The sequence below is a fragment of the Lepisma saccharinum genome, chromosome 13, assembly GCF_977018435.1.
Source record: "Lepisma saccharinum chromosome 13, izLepSacc3.1, whole genome shotgun sequence".
Lineage (NCBI taxonomy): Eukaryota > Metazoa > Arthropoda > Insecta > Zygentoma > Lepismatidae > Lepisma > Lepisma saccharinum.
In genome coordinates this window covers 74,392,793-74,407,140 of record NC_139241.1, presented here as the reverse complement: position 1 = coordinate 74,407,140, position 14,348 = coordinate 74,392,793, and the positions used below count along the sequence as shown (strand labels likewise).

Here is a 14,348-nt window from a genome sequence, read left to right as displayed (position 1 = left end):
AGGGTCCAGGCCTACCTACAGACTGCCGGCCGCAGTCCCACCTGATCCTACTCTGAGGTGGGAGACCATCCAACCAGTTAGGGAGTGACGTCTGGTCAACACGACGAACCCCCAGTCATCATTCTAGGTTTTCGTGATGGGTTACACTACTCATTCGTAGGTCCCTAATTTAATCATGATGGTGAGTGTTCACCAGTCTCATTCACGGGCCGAAATCTCACAAGACTCAAACGTGCACACGTCCCATAGCCAGAGCCCCAAGCATGAACACACAGCCACAGTCCGGGACAAATGATTAAATTATCTAAAATACCAGGTTCTGAAAAAAAATTGACCAACAGTTTGATCCCACTCTTACTGGATGGTAGAACAGTTAATATACAGGGTGTCCACAAAGTCCTGCTACCGCTACAGTGAAACTTAACTCCTAAACTTTATGAGATAAATACATGCAGTTTTTTGCAACCTGTTCTTTAGCTCATGAACCGCCCCATTAGTTGCCATCAGGACGTCGAGACTATATTCGATCTCCACCCACACATGCTGCAGCATAGCAGCATCAACCTGTTCGAGAACTTCTGTAATCCGTGCAAAGTGTGACAAGATCTGGAATAGGGGTTTCGTAGACACGATCCTTGACGTACCCCCAAAGGAAAAAAATCCAAGGGGGTGATATCAGGGGAGCGCGGTGGCCAGAAGATTGGTCCATCGCAGCCAATCCATCTCCCAGGGAAATGTCTATCCAAAAGGTCCCTCACATCTAGAGACCAATGAGGAGGCTCTCCATCTTGCTGGAAGATTATGATTGGCTGCATTTCCAACACCTGAGGGAGTAGGTATTCATGAATCATGTTGTAGTAATTAGCCCCTGTAACCGTGTCCTCAGCAAAGATAAATGGACCGATTACTCTATCATGCATAAGAGCACACCAAACGTTCAGTTTTGGGCTAGCTCGAACATGTTCACGAATGACGTGAGGATTTTCAGAACCCCATATCGAATGTTATGGAGGTTAACATGTCCAGACACATGGAAAGAGGCTTCATCAGAGAACATCACCCTGTGCTGTCGTCATTGTCGCAAAGAAAAACAATAAAAAATTAAAATAATAATAAAATACCAGTACTTATTAAAACTTTGAGAGCTATATTGTTAAAAAATTATTTGTCACACCATAGCTTAAGAAATGCCCTAAAATATTGAAGTCTCTTTTCTTAATGTCCAAAAATGTAGTTTAGGCAGATATTTGAAAATGCCATCAGAATTTGGAGTTACCTCAGAATATGAAAAATCAGTTTTTTATCCAGCATCTTGAAATGCTTTCAACAAATGCACACAAGATAAAATTATTCCCTGGGTGTACCTATTTGCGACATGAATTTCAGCTTAAAAACTCTAAATTTGCTACAGATATCGTGGTCTCAAAATTGGTGACCCACCCTTCCTAAACCACACACTATATTACAGAGTTTTTATTAAAAACTTAAAGCTCAAGTAATGTCCTTACGTAGCTGAGACTTGGTCTTCTTAATCTACGAAAATCTAACCTCAAATATTTGTATATGTCATGTCAAATCGTCCACCATCTTTTAAACATGGTGACAATTTTTTCTCAAATACAATATGACAACGATCCTTTAAGTTATCTTGTAACTCTAAAAATTGCAACTCAAAAGCTTTACATTTATGACAAAGTGTATGTTTGTGATTTTACCACCACTCCTTTCCTAAACTATGAAAATTTGGTATGACTTAAGATGACCGGACCGGACCCCTCTCCGATTTTCTTCATATTGACATACTCACTAATTGAGGCCTCCTAATCACGAATCTGAAGTTAAAAATTGTCAGTCACGTCTAGAAATTGCGAACCATTGACGCTAGCCCCACGAACCATTGGCACGTGGTTAGGTTAGGCAAACATAGTTAAAATTTGGTGTCGTGGTAGTATCAGGAATAAATATATTTGGTTGTGAAACAAAAAATTTCGCGAAAATCGACAGTTTCCATTCCGAAAACTAACACCTTATTTTCGTTTATTTTGCAATTTCTAGACGTTTCCGACAAATTTTAACTTCAGATTCGTGATTAGGAGGCCTCAATTAGTGAGTATGCCAAATATGAAGAAAATCGGAGAGGGGTCCGGTCATCTCAAGTCGTTCCGAAAATTTTAAAAGTTTTACTTCAAAATTGCAGACCGACGGATTATCTGCAATGACTGAGTTTAGTTCCTTGTACTCCGAAAATGCATTGTAGACAGACATTTTTGGGATAAAAGAGTATGGTATAGAGCATGCATGCAACATGAGGAAAATCACTGTCTCAGTGCAAGCCTTCGAAAGAAAACAGAACATTTGCACGAGAAATGAAATTAATCATTTGAAAAGTGTTTGATTTAATTATACCACAGTTAACTTTATTCTACTTTCACGACATTTAAATAAAATGTTGTCAATTCTCGTTTGTAATGTTTTATGCATGGAAAAAATTATTGTGAAAGTTGATCGTCACAGGTGAAACTATGTGGCTTGCCCACATACGGAAGTGACTGATATATAAAGTGCTACCACATTTCAAAATTATAACCTTTGTTCGTTCAATGTTTTATATAAATATTTCAGACCCTTTTGATTTTTTTGTTTCTTGGATATATGTTCGTATTATTTCTTTTTTTTTTTGGTGGTTTTTTTTTTCAAGGTGGGTTTTTCTGAAAAAAACCTGCGTGGGGAAATCTGGGCTGATCCCACCCGGGCCAATCCTAGCTTCTGGGGGGAAAAAATCCCAGTTAAGATGATTTTTGTGGTTTCAAGAAGGGAAAAAAAAGTGACATGGGTTGCAAGTGACACATGTGTCTCTTGCAAACCAGCCCTAGGAAATATATGCAACTCTGTGAAATGATGCAACACAACAAGCTCTTCATGGCAGTTGCATGTTGCTCGTACTGGGCCGTTATCTCAATACTGTGCTTCGTGATGTCTCAAGTAGTCTATTGTTCCAAGTAGTCTATTGTTCACACATTCAAGATGAATGCTTGCTATAGACTGAAGGGCCCATGTCGCTTCTGCGAGAACACCCTGTGTTGCTTGTCAATTCAGTTGGAAAGTTCCCGAAGAGTAGACATTTCTCTGGATAAATTGGATGTCAATGTACATGTTCAGTGCGTAGTGTCCCATCACCACTGTTTTCGGACTTTTGAAGTTGGAGCCTGCTACTTATTCTTTTTGAGTATCTTCCCAATTGTCCTCTCAATGCTGGGTCAACCCTGACATTTTGGGGCTCCTACCATAATCGATCCTGGGACCACTTGCACCATAGACAGGAGCTCTTAACAATTTGGCTGCGCAGGAGCCACTTCAGTGTTAAAATTTCTCCTTAAAGAGTAAGATCAGAAAAAAAAACATGTCCCAACATGCACATAACAGATGCTTAGAAAACAAGAAACTATCATGCTGCCCTCAGAAGCACAGTCGCATCAAGGCTGAGCACACCAGGCAAGGCAAAATTCATCATCAGAATTGAAGATCACATCATAGATTTTTTCTGGACTTGATATAAGATGAAATCAACTTGACAAAATTGTTTATCTTGTCTCGGGCAACCAGCGTAAGTGAAACTAGACTGGAGAAAACCTGTATTTTTTCACAGCCATGGACTTGACACTTTTAGAGACAAGTGCTGAGGGGAAAGCTACATTCTGTACACATTCTTTGCTTGCGGCAGTTGCCCTGGGAGACGTTGCGCTTTTCGGCGACTTCAACCTTTCAATTGACTGGCAAGACCCTGTGAATGGAACAGCGAAGTGTACGAACGACGCATGGTTTATTGAAACTTTCATCTGTGGTTTAAACCTGAAACAACATAATTTGTTCAACACCAGGAAGGACAGCAACCTGGATTATGTTCTATCCACCCTAAACGATATTAGTATCACGCCACGTAAGAACCTCCTGACCTCCGACCACGACAGTTTGGATGTTTCTATTCTCATCCCCCCACCCCCTAGAAGAGGTCATCGCCCCTCCATCCAGAACAAACGCTACCTGTGGAACCGAGCGCCGTGGGAGGAGATAAGACTTTCCCTCGACTCCTTCCCCTGGTGCATCTTGGAAGACGGGACGGTCGACGAGGCAGCTGACCTATTTACAGGTGTCATTCAAGCAGCAGTGACGGACCACGTGCCTACAGGGAAAATATCTTCTCGGAGATTTCCGTGTTGGTTCGACTCCGAAGTGCGGGATGTACTGGCCAACAAGACACGAGCATGGCAACTTTGGAAGGGCTTCCCGAGTGAACACACGCACAATACCTTTGCGGCTCTGCGACGACACTCAAAGTATCTGCTTCGAAAAAAATATAAGGAACATATAGACAATATCACTGCAACAATCCCGGAAAACCCAAAAAAAAATTTTAATCTAATAAACTCAAGGAAAAATAACAGTAGGATTCCAGCTGAAATTACGCATGATAGTGAAAGTGCGATAGGGGACCGAAGGGCAGAACTCTTCAACGCTTATTTTCATGGTAACTTCTGCCCCCCGTCTTCCCTTGCAGCGTTGCCAAACGTAAGACCAGTCTGTTCCTCCTCCCTAACAACGCTTGTCACTACACCCGATGAGGTGAAGGATCTATTGTCGTCTCTTTCAGTTCACCGTGCCCTAGGACCGGACGATATCAACACCATGTTCCTCAGGAAAACTGTGCAATCCCTGTGCTATCCTCTTTCCATTCTCTTGAACAGATGTTTTTCGGAAGGCATCTTTCCTCACGCTTGGAAACAAGCTAACATCACACCGATTCACAAAAGTGGTAACAAAAATTTTGTTTCATCTTACAGACCAATCTCCTTACTCTCTCCTCTGTCCATCATCTGTGAAAAAGTAATCAAAGACAGACTGTACAAATTTGTTTCTCCGTACTTAAGCTCTAAGCAACATGGTTTTCTTCCTGGTAGCTCCTGTCTTACAAACCTGTCTGTTTTACTCTCACATGCTATGGAATGCATTTCAAATAATTCACAATTAGATGTAATATACTTTGATATGGCCAAAGCCTTTGATACTGTTAGTCATCGTCTTCTGATTCACAAATTATGCAACAGATTCAACATTCATGGCAAATTTCTCACCCTTCTCACAGACTACCTTAGCGATCGCCAACAACGTGTTGTTTTTCCTGGAACTGTTTCTAACTTTCTTCCTGTCCTCTCTGGAGTTCCACAGGGTAGTGTTCTAGGACCTATCTTGTTTATATTATTCGTCGATGACCTTGCCGACCATCTCACAGCTCCCTCTAGCAATTACCTTCTTTTCGCAGATGACTGTAAAATTTTCAGGGAAATCTCCACTTCCGACGATACTCATCTTCTTCAGAATGACATAGCAACATTTACTTCCTGGTGCCTGACATGGGACCTTACATTACATCCTGACAAGTGTACTACTCTCACTATCTCTCTCAAGAAGAATCTGTTAAAGTCATCTTACTCCATCTCTGGCAATAACATCAAAGCAGTATCCTCTCACAAAGACCTAGGCATTGTTTTCGACCAAAAGCTCACATTTGAGGAACATATTTTATGCACCACAAAAAAGGCCATGCGTCTCTTAGGTTTACTCTACCGTTTCACTGAAATTAGTGACATCTCAGCCCTCACTTTGTACTTCACATCATTCATCTCCCCAATAATAGAATACTGCTCTCCCGTCTGGTCCATGGCATGTCCCACTCACCTCTCCAGATTCGATTCAGTCTTTCACTTCTTCCTAGCTATAGTCCGTCACAGGGTTCCCTCATTACGCAATTTTTCATCTCCGCATCTCTTGTCTTTTCTAAACTTACAAACTGCTTATCAGCGACGTTTGCAGAATGATTTCAGTTACTTATACAAAATTGTGAATGGCAAAATCCGCTGCAACACACTCCTTGAGGAATTCCACTTTAGAGTACCTATGCGCACAACTCGCAATACAAGGTTATTTTATACTAAAAAACCTAGACTAGAAATTCAAAAAAGATCTCTCTTTTATAGACTTGCAGCACAATACAATGATCTCCCCTCAAGTATTGATATATTTTCCTCCGAGTTTGCCTTTCGGTCTTCTATCAGAAGAAATACTTGTAATTAATATCACATAGTGCCATCTCTTACTTATTTTTTTGTTCATTTGCTATTCACTTTTATGTTGTTTTGTTACTCTTAATTATTTCTTATTTATTTTTATTTATTTATTTTATTTTTTATTTTTATGCTTATTATAATTACTGCTTTCTCATTGTTGACAATTTCAGTGTAAAATGGCCACCTGTGCTGTATCTGAAATTTTCTCAAATAAATAAATAAATAAATAAACAAAAGTGTCCATGGCCCTCTGAGGCTGAAGGCCTACAAATTGGCATTTCACTATTTGATGCAAGGTCAGCCCAACGAGTCTTTACTTCTGTTATCTAGTTTTCTAGGGTCGCGTACCCTATTCTACACCCTCGAATTTTGATTTTTTTTTTTTCATTATGTAGGTTATGTGATCCCATTTGTGAATAAAAAAAAATTGGAGTGCGGAAAGAAGTAATTACAACTGTACAGCCGTTTAAAGTTGCGATTTTGTCGTTTCAAATTGCAGAGTCAAAATTTCCCACCGGTTCCGGGCTCCGCCCCTGGGGTAATTGACTTACCGCCCCGTACTGCTACCGTGGCCCCGCCTGTATCTATAGAGTCCCTTTTAAAGGCATGTTAGAAATTGGCCAAAGTCACCTGCCCCCAACACTATTTCTCACTGTTTTCCGCATTGACACATGAAGATACAAAAAATGAAGGCTAAAATTAAACCAAAGAAGGTAACTTACCTCTTTTTACCAAGGCCAGGTATTGAATTGTAGGTCGAAGTTCAATTTGTAAGTCCAAAAATGAAGTAACTCCTACGAGGAAAGTCCTTGGTGTTCTTTTCCACAGAATACCAACCTCCACTTCCTTCCCATCATGAAAATTAGAAGTCGCAAATTATCCCATCCCACAAGTCATTTAGAAAAAACAACCGTACCCTTTACGGCATGCAGTTGCCAAAAAAATATTATTATTTCGAATTTCTCAAGTCGCATAAATGAAATCGAATGTCTGAAATGTCCAATCTGCCAATATATCACACATAGGCGTAGCTAAGGGTTGCCTAATGGGCTGCTTTATCAAAGAGAATTAAAGACAGACATTTCAATAAGAAAGAAAATAAGCGGCAGTTTGTAAGAAGTTCAAAATATGATTACTTGGTACAAACGTGTGCATTATCGCTGATGAAACGAGTGTCTGTAGTTTTTCGATTTTTTGATGTTACTGGAGAAAGAAGATATTTACTGCATTCTACTCTGTACTACAGTGCTTTTCTTCTATACCTGTCACAAGCTGCACGTGTGAGAGAGCTTTCTCCAAGCTTTCCCAAGTTAAAACTAAATTAAGAGCAACTCAGAAGCAGGGTAGATTGGAAGCCCTGCTCTTGCTATTTGTGGAACAGGAAAAAGCTTAGTCTATTGATGTAAATGAAGTTATTGATGAGTTTAAGAACATTGTACCTTTTGACAGATGTCTCTTGTTATAGATGACTTGTATTTTGATGTATTTGTTTGTAACATTTATGAACATTTTGTGTGTGTGTGTGTGTGTAATTTCTATGCAATTTGATTTTTTTCTACTACATATATTCAGAAATTTTCAACACTGTCATTTAGTGAATTTATATTCCTTTACAAACATCAGTGCAGTTAAAGAGCCAAATGATTGTGTTGCAAAATATGCTATTAAAAAGGTACAAGACCTCATTTTTTTTCTTTGTGCACACCCAAATATAAAGTTCTAGCTACGCCTATGATATCACACAAAGAACATATCGCAATCGCAAATGTTCCTATTGCACAAGTCAATCATAAGAAGAAAAAGGAAAAAAATCAGACGTGCGCCTGCGACATAAATCGATGATCCGAAATCTTCAGACTTGCGCCTGTGACATGAATGCATCATTCGCCATCATAAAGTTGTTGAAAACCTTTTTGACGTTACGCAAGGAATTTTAATTTCATAAAAAACGTAAGTTTCGTAGCACATAGATCTAAAAAATTACTTTCCGCGCTATTTAGAAACATCGTTTATTATGAAGAACTAATTTTTGTAACGAGAATATTTGAAATGTGCGAAAAATCGAGGGTGTAGAAAGGGGTACCCGAGCCGTTTTCGAGACCAGAGTCTAGCCTACTGCTTTTGCTTTCATGATGCTGGATCAGCACCCCAATTTTTGGGGATCTCTCATTGAGGAACAAACCCCATTACAGTACAGAGCTGGGTACACTTGAACCCTCTGTTCTCCATAGAGAAAGTGAAATATTTTGCATGGTTTATGAATATTCCGTTGTTTATGAATGTTTACAGTTGTTTTTATCTCACGGAAATGTGTTATTGTGAAGTAAAGTACATCTTTACCTTAGCGTGTTATCTTACTGTGAAGCAGAACAGCCCGAAGGCTTTGTGCAAGTGATTATGGCACAACACAACATTCCACAACAGCAGCAATAATTTTACATTGTTTGCTTTGGAGCTGAAAGCATTTCCAATGTGATCTTTTTCTATTTTAATATGCATTCAAATAGTTTTTACTAATAAAAAGCAGCAAAAGTACTCCGAGATGGCAGGTTTTTCTTTACGCGAACCACACTAAGAGAAAATCTCTCCCGTTATTTGTTTTTTTCTGAGTGCTGTGACCAGATTTATATTATGTAAAACATTGGAATCTGTCAATTAAAAAAAATTAATTCAACATAATTCTCGAGGGGATACATTGGCAAACAACCCCAGAGTGCTGGTCATTTGGCTATGGGGGAGCTTAGAAGAAAATGTAAGTAGTAATGAATTTGGAAAATCTCTTATAATCATTTATATCTTGCAAGAACCTCTCTTCAGGATAAATGAACTTTTCACCACAGAACATCTAGCTGCACTACTAGCTTTACATCAAATTTCCTGTCCCAGTCAAGAACTAATTGTTTAGTTTCGAAAATTGGATACTTTCTTCTTTGATGTAACTCCTCACAGTCCCGTCAGACAAGAATTTTAAAGAGTCAGCATGGTTTCAGTGCTGTTTATTGCATGTAGAAACAACAAAAACTTTAGTGGTAGTTGATTTTCATTCGTTGTGCAACATTTTGACAAATACTTCCACGTGTAGTCAGGAGGAGGTGGCTGTTGGTAGATAATCATTCAAATACCCCAAAATTTCTACATTTTACAAATTTTATGGCATACAAGCCACATAATGTTAAAAATAAAAAAACCAACACAACTATCTTTTTGAGTTTTTGAGCACACCAGTAGTTAGAGTAATAGTGCTGTTTGAAGGTAGTAATCCTTTTAACAAAGGAGGCATGGCTAAGTCTCATGAGATTCAGGAGGCCCTCTGTGTTCTTTCTGACATTTCTGTAAAACATAGCACACTACCACCGCTGTTCCACTGTCTGCATGTAATGATAACCCTTCCATTTATGCCAGGATTTTTGACGGTTGAGAAGGCTCCAGTCCTTTGAAAAGTGCTACTTTTGTTGCTTTGATGAAGGACATGCATTATTGTGGTGAACCATTCAGGACTAGTTCTACCACATCTGTGTCCTATTCCGCTGCACCTTTTCTTGTAATTGTTGCATGACTTAGAACGTTGCATTCACTGTGGAACGATGTGGCCCAAACTCCGATCCCCTAAGAAAGTTTTTTGCAATTTCACACAGAATTTCAGACACACTTGCTGCTCTTCCCTTCCAGTTACTTCATAGTAGGGTAACTGAAAATCAACACACCTGCATTCAACATGATGTCCTGTGTTACTGCTGTTAGCAACAGCTTTGAATCTGGACCAAGTTAATAACTAAGGACACCGCTGTGCACCACCATTGTCGGTTCTCTACAACGATTGTATATACAAACTTTACAAAGGAGTTTGCCTTATACTTGCAGTGAGACAGTTTCGAGAACTGCATTTACAAATGTGACATTATTCTGGTTATTAATATTAGTACATGTACTACCAACTGGCTTGTTATTTTTGTATATTTATTTGAGTAAGTTTTTTAGACCACTTCATGTTCAGAAAGACTAATGAGGACTGGACCTACAGTTTAAAGTGGGATCTGAACCACACTACCAGGTATTGAGCTTGGGACCCCGTGATTACAATGTGATGAAGTCACTATGCCATCGGGGAAGCCATTATATTGTGTGTCCTTATTTTGTCCCTTATTTAATTTGTGTCTCCTATTCAATAATATTCCATTCCTTTAGACACTAATGGTCATTTGATTACATCAAAGTATGTGTTTTATGCAAGCCCTGCTATAAATTTACAATAAGTAAATAAGTTCTTGTATATTCATCAAGTCATGAAGTAGATTATGATGTGCTCTAAGTTTAGCTGAAATTAGCTGTGTGAGTAAGGAAACATACAGGGAACACTGATCATTGGTCTCACTGTACACAGTACTGTCTAGTTCACTTCACTTTTTGACACACTGTGTAGTGCAGGTGTATTCCAGTGTCAGGGTGGTGCAAGGAAATGACGTTCGGGTCGGGTACCCTGTTCTACACCCTCAATTTTTTTTTTTTTTTTCATTATGAAGATTATGTGATCCTCTTTGTGAATTAAAAAAATTGGAGCGCGGAAAGAAGTATTTACGACTGTACAGCCGTTTAAAGTTGCGATTTCGTCGTTTGAAATTGTTGAGTCCAAATTTCCCACCGGTTCCGGGCTCCGCCCCTGGGGTAATTGACTTACCGCCCCCTACCGCTACCATGGCCCCGCCTTTATCTATAGAGTCCCTTTTAAAGGCATGCCGAAGTCACCTGCCCCCAACACTATTTCTCACTGTTTTCCGCATTGACACATGAAGATACAAAAAATGAAGGCTAAAATTAAACCAAAGAAGGTAACTTACCTCTCTTTACCAAGGTCAGGTATTGAATTGTAGGTCGAAGTTCAATTTGTAATTCCCAAAATGAAGTAACTCCTATGTTGAAAGTCCTTGTTGTCCTTTTCCACAGAATACCAACTTCCACTCCCTTCCCATCATAAAAATTAGAAGTCGCAAATTATCCCATCCCACAAGTCATTTAGGAAAAACAACCCTCCCCTTTACAGCATGCAGTTGCCAAAAACAAAATTATTTCGAATTTCTGAAGTCGCATAAATGAAATCCAATGTCTGAAATGTCCAATCCGCCAATATATCACACAAATATCATATCGCAATCGCAAATGTTCCTATTGCACAAGTCAATCATAAGAAGAAAAAGAAGAAAATCAGACGTGTGCCTGTGACATCAGTCGATCATCTGAAATCTTCAGACTTGAACCTGTGACATGAATGCATCATTCACCATCATAAAGTTCTGAAAAACCTTTTTGACGTTACGCAAGGAATTTTAATTTCATAAAAAACGTAAGTTTCGTAGCACGTAGATCTAAAAAATTACTTCCGGCGCTATTTAGAAACATTGTTTATTATGAAGAACTAATTTTTGTAACGAGAATATTTGAAATGTGCGAAAAATCGAGGGTGTAGAAAAGATTACCGGAGCCTGACGTTCAACCAAGGAGATGGAAAGTGGTGTTCAAATTCAGAAGATTCAACAAATGCCTGTCTGCTGCTTTAAATGTTCATTTGATAGTTAGCACTCACCACGTGACCGTACACGGACCCAGAACGTAGTGCAAACTGTGCAGACACCAAACAGGGGCTGGTGACCGACCGTACCCCCTCGAAAATGCACGTCGAATTCATCGCTACTCTCACCACTGTCGCAACTTATTTGAAGAAATGTTCAACATACAGGCAAGAAATCATTGAAACATGTACAACAACAACGCATAATTACTATCATCATGACCTAATTCTTCAAGATAAATGATGTACATACCTTTAAAGCATACACTTGCCAATCTGTTGATGCAGTATGTGAAGTGGCAGACTAATCACAGTGTACTCACCACAAGCACATGCCCTGTACATAACGGGTCTCACTTATTGCGCAACACTTGAGCAACCTTGTGTTCTGACGTCACGTGAGAATGCTTTTTAATTTTAGGCCAAAAGCCTTGCATTCATGCTAATGTTACCTAACCTAACAGGCCTAACCTAACCTGGTAGGCATTCCTCGTCTGACATCCGAACTCTAATGGAACCTAACCTAACAGGCCTAACCTAACCTCGTAAGCATTCCTTGTCTGGCGTCTGAATGAGAGGTTGACGTAGTGTTGTGCGATAAGAGAGAAACCCGTCGGAACACGGAGGTGTCCGCCTCTTGTACGATTAGCAAGATGTCAATCACGCTGTGTGTGACGTCATGAATCACACACACAAAATCGCTAATTACTCACTTGTAGCGCATCTCCGCGAGCTAAAAACAACAAACGTTCATATGAATTATAATCTTCCTAACCCACTAAAAAGTTTCACGTTTTTCGCAGGGGTACGGTGGGTCACCATCACCACCAAATACACTACTTGAATCCAAATCAACAAACTAAACGACTCTGTATTGCACTGTGTAACCAACTAGACGCGTCGGTGCAAAGAGAGTCAAAGAGTGCATCGAACTAGACGGGCCTATTGTGTAGCTTGGATAGATGTGGTGTGACGTGGAAGTAGATTTGCTATAATTTATTGTCAGTTTGAAGTTTCTAATAAGCAAATATTCCTTTCAAGTAGCTGCTAATTGCATGCATGAGCATACCAGATCCAAACAATGGTGTAAGAAGCACAATTTTACAATCCTGAAAGATAAATTAAAATGTTAAATTATCAGATGTATTTAAGTGACATGACTGATTGTGTGAAGTTTACATGAAACTATCCTATGTGTTCCATTTGTGTAAGTTGTTCCTACTAGGGTAATGTCAGCAGAAAAGTTACTTTCACAATATAAAAATGTTAACATCCGAAATATTTATACTGTACTGTAATTGAGAAATAAGTACGACTGATTAGTTCTGCTGACCAATTTATAAAATCTTGACCATGGGTCATTGTTCGTATATCAGAAGTTTTCTTCTTTACCTGTCGATATGCCATTAATTATGTGAAGGCATGTTCTCTTGTTTTTTATGAGTTTTGTCTATAACTAATTTTTTTATCGAAGTATAGAGAATAATTGCATCCTAAATCTCCAAAATGTAACTGTGTAACTTTGTAAATTAAAGTTTTCACATTATTATTAAAGAATATGCAGTGTGTAGTTTGAAAGCGCTTCTTTTTTTCTAGTTTACGGTTGTTACAAGCATTGAAACATGTTTTTTTATGTAACATTTTGGGGCACACCCCCTTCATCAGACATTTATTTGTAGATTGGACTCCTCAGACATTGCATCAAGAAATGTGTTCAGATACTTGTAACTACCATAAACTAAAATAATTCTAAAATGCAAGCATTACATATATACAACATCAACTATGCATCAAAATGTCTGTAACTATGGAATTGCCCATTTGTTTTGCAAAGAAAAAATAACTCCGTGGAATACCAATCTCCCAACAGAGGTTACTACTAGAGTCGTTTTCACGTTCAGAAGACACAATGGGCTCTTATGGGCAATGCTTTTCTTATGGGAAATACGAGCGCGCTGTTGTGAAATTTCTGGATTTACAAATTTAAGTAAAATCGGTACCTGCAGTTTTGCAGGAAATTTTGTAGAGAATACGATGATGAACACAAAAAACTGGTAACTTGCTTACATAATTTTAGATAAATTTAAACGCAAATTTTCTGTGAAAACACAATTTTTACATTGTTTTCATTCCTAACATTGAAACATGCCGTAAAATTGAAGCATTCATTATTAAAAAAATTGACACTGTTTTTTAATTGCCATAGGTGATGGTGGTACTCAGAATTTATCAATACTTTAAAGCATATTTGCATTAAAAAATATTCAAATAAAGTATGTGGAGATTTTTTATATTCATGCAGTAGAAAATGTCGTCGCTGGCCATTTCTTGTTCTGTAATTCCAAGTAAAAACTTCCAGCGACAAAATTGTGGAGAAAATAATGAAATTATTTTTTATAACCACTGAAAGGTTCCCAGAAATATTGCTTCCATGCATTTGGAGTTTCTTTTTAACCCGAACCGCGCACGAAGTAAGGAGACGTCTGGTCATCTTGAGCTGGCTCACCGCAGCATTCCGGCTAATCACCACCAAGTTTTCGAGTTGTTATTTTATTTCCATTCAGTAAAAATATGAACTTAATGCAGTTTGTTATAATAGAATTGAAATTACTTAAATTTAATAATTGACAATTATTTCCAATGCTGCTGTTGTGAGCAACATT

At 38.7% G+C, this 14,348-nt stretch overlaps 1 protein-coding gene across 2 annotated transcripts in view; it reads left to right on the top strand.

Annotated features, from left to right (window-relative positions):
• The window catches only part of wts (serine/threonine-protein kinase warts), a 90,324-nt gene that overhangs the window by 9,840 nt on the left and 66,136 nt on the right, over window positions 1–14,348 (top strand). The gene's annotated exons all lie outside the window — the stretch shown is intronic.